The sequence below is a fragment of the Theropithecus gelada genome, chromosome 18 (assembly GCF_003255815.1).
Source record: "Theropithecus gelada isolate Dixy chromosome 18, Tgel_1.0, whole genome shotgun sequence".
NCBI lineage: Eukaryota > Metazoa > Chordata > Mammalia > Primates > Cercopithecidae > Theropithecus > Theropithecus gelada.
This window is the reverse complement of record NC_037686.1, coordinates 46586624-46590112: the sequence shown is the minus strand read 5'-3', so window position 1 is coordinate 46590112 and position 3489 is coordinate 46586624.

Sequence of the window (3489 nt, the reverse complement as noted above, 5' to 3'; positions counted from 1 at the left end):
TATATATTGTTAATAACTAATTAATTCTTACAAATCCTGATAAAGTGGGTACTATTTTCACTTAACAGATTTGAACACTGAGGCTTAGAGATGTTATTTAAATTGTCCAAAGCCACAGGGCTGTTAAGGGGCAAAGCCAGGACTGCAGGCCAGTATGAAAGTAGTGCCTGAAATTGGATATATACTCGTTTTTTGGAGGCCCTGTTTTATCTGTGTGCTGCGTTCTTTGAGGATATTTAAGAGGAGAAGATGTTGCTTTCACTTTTTAAAACTTTCCAACTATTCAAAGATCTAACACCTAAAGAGATCCCATGAATCGTTTACAGTGGCCAGGACCTGCTGCCTCTTCCTTTATAGGGTCTGTCTCTGTGTCTTCATTTCTGGCCCCCTTTTCACTGCTGTACTGCTTGTAAAAGCTCAAACTCAGGCAGACATTCAAAGTCACTGTAATCTAGCTTCAACTGAATCCTGAAAGAGTAGCTGACACGCAGTATGTGTTCAACTGATGTTAAGTGAGTGAATGAACGGATGGATAAATCATGCCTTGGTCTCTTTCTTCCTTTCCCCTACTCTACATGGCCCTGGCTCTCACCAACTCTGTCGGCTTGCTGTGCCCTTAAACACCCTGTGCATTCTATGCCCAGGCCTTTGCTCCTTCTAGGATTGTGTCCCCAACTTCTATCCTCATCATTAAGTCCTACCTGGCCTGCAAGGCCCAGCTCACCTTCTCTGCCAAGTTCGATCTGACTAACATGTCTTCAAAAGACCTGCCTCCTTTGAACTTCTAGAGTCTGGGCCCTCAGGCAGCACTGACATCAGTGATTTGTGATACATTTTTGAACCTAATATGCTCTTGTCCAGGCTGAAGAGTGAGCACCCAAGTGCAACTAGTGCCTCAGGGGCCCTGTCTCACAGGACTCTGGAAGAGACTTATCTCTTGCTTAGTCCTGCATAGTGCCTTGCATTTAGTAGGTGCTCAATTCATATCATCAGAGTAATTGACAGGAAGCAACTTGTACACAGTAAACATATATAATTGATATGGTTTGGCTGTATGTCCCCACCCAAATCTCATCTTGAATTGTACTCCCATAATTCCCACATGTGGAGGGACCTGGTGGGAGACAATCAAATCATGGGGGGCAGTTTCCCCATACTGTTTTCATAGTAGTGAATAAGTCTCACGAGATCTGATGGTTTGATAAGGGGAAACCTGTTTCACTTGACTCTCATTCTCTCTCTTGCCTGCTGTGATATAAGATGTGCCTTTCGGCTTCCACCATGATTGTGAGGCCTCCTCAACCATGTGGAACTGTGAGTCTATTAAACCTTTTTCTTTTGTAAATTACCTAGTCTCAGGTATGTCTTTATCAGCGGCATGAAAATGAACTAATACAGTAAAGTGGTACCAGTAGAGTGGGGTGCTGCTGAAAAGGTACCCAAAAATGTGGAAGCAACTTTGGAGCTAGGGAACAGTCAAAGGTTGGCACAGTTTGGAGGGCTCAGAAGAAGACAGAAAAATGTGGGAAAGTTTGGAACTCCCTAGAGACTTGTTGAATGGCTTTGACCAAAATGCTGATAGTGATATGCACAACGAAATCCAGGCTGACGTGGTCTCAGATGGAGATGAGAACTTGTTGGAAACTGGAGCAAAGGTGACTCTTGTTATGTTTTAGCCAAGAGACTGGTGGCATTTTGCCCCTGACCTAGAGTTTTGTGGAACTTTGAACTTGAGAGAGATGATTTAGGGTATCTGGTGGAAGAAATTTCTAAGCAGCAAAACATTCAAAATGTGACTTGGGTGCTGTTAAAGGCATTCAGTTTTAAAAGGGAAGCAGAGCATAAAAGCTTTGAAAATTTGCAGCCTGATAATGCAATAGAAAAGAAAATCTCATATTCTGAGGAGAAATCCAAGCCAGCCACAGATATTTGCATAAGTAACATATGCTGGAATGTTAATCCCCAAGACAATGGGGAAAATGTCTCCAGGGCATGTCAGAGGTCTTCATGGCAGCCCCTCCCATCACAGGCCTGATGGTCTAGGGGGAAAAAGTGGTTTCATGGGCCAGGCCCAGGGTCCCTGTGCTGTGTGCAGCCTAGTGACTTGGTGCTCTGTGTCCCAGATGCTCCAGCTGTGGCTGAAAGGGGCCAATGTAGAGCTCGGGCTATGGCTTCAGAGGGTGCAAGCCCTAAGCCTTGGCAGCTTCCATGTGGTGTTGAGCCTACAAGTGCTCAGAAGTCAAGAACTGGGGTTTGGGAACCTCTGTCTAGATTTCAGAAGATGTATGAAAATGCCTGGATGCCCAGGCAGAAGTTTGCTGCAGGAGTGGTGCTCTCATGGAGAACCTCTGCTAGGGCAGTGTGGAAGAGAAATGTGGGGTCAGAGCCCCCACACAAAGTCCCTACTGGGGCAACACCTAGTGGAGCTGTGAGAAGAGGGCCACCCTCCTCCAGACCCCAGAATGGTAGATCCACTGACAGCTTGCACCGTGTGCCTGGAAAAGCTGCAGACACTCAACACAAGCCCATGAAAGCATCCAGGAGGGAGGCTGTACCCTGCAGACCCACAGGGGTGGAGCTGCCCAAGACCATGAGAACTCATGTCTTGCATTAGCGTGACCTGGATGCAAGACATGGAGTCAGAGGAGATCATTTTGGAGCTTTAAGATTTGACTGCCCTATTGGATTTTGGACTTGCATGGGGCCTATAGCCCCTTTGTTTTGCCCAATTTCCCCCATTTGGAATTGCTCTATTTATCCCATGTCTGTACTCCCATTGTATTTAGGAAGTAACTAACTTGCTTTTGATTTTACAGGCTCATAGGTGGATGGCATTTGCTTTGTCTCAGATAAGACTTTGGATTGTGGACTTTTGAGTTAATGCTGAAATAAGTTAAGACTTTGGGGGACTGTTGGGAAGGCATGATTGGTTTTGAAATGTGAGGACATGAGATTTGGCAGGGGCCGGGGTGGAATTACATGGTTTGACTCTATGTCTCCACCCAAATCTCATCTTGAATTGTATTCCCGTAATTCCCGTGTGTGATGAGAGGGACCTGGTGGGAGACAGTTGAGTCATGGGGGCAGTTTCTCTCATACTGTTCTTGTGGTAGTGAATAAGTCTCACAAGATCTGATGATTTGATAAGGGGAAATCCTTTTCGCTTGACTCTCATTCTTTCTCTTGTTTGCTGTGATGTAAGACATGCCTTTCACCTTCCACAATGATTGTGAGGCCTCCCCAGCCACATGGAACTGTGAATCGAATTAAACCTCTTTCTTTTGTAAATTACCAAGTCTCAGGTATGTCTTTATCAGCAGCATGAAAACAAACTAATACAACAATGATCCTGTTTAATATATTCTATCAAAAATAATAATATTTACCACCCATGTTTTGTGCAAGATTCTGGGAATACCAACAACTTCTCAGAGCAAAGAACATCTGAATTGTGACTGGCAAAATGTACTACTGTTTCTCTTCTCCCCT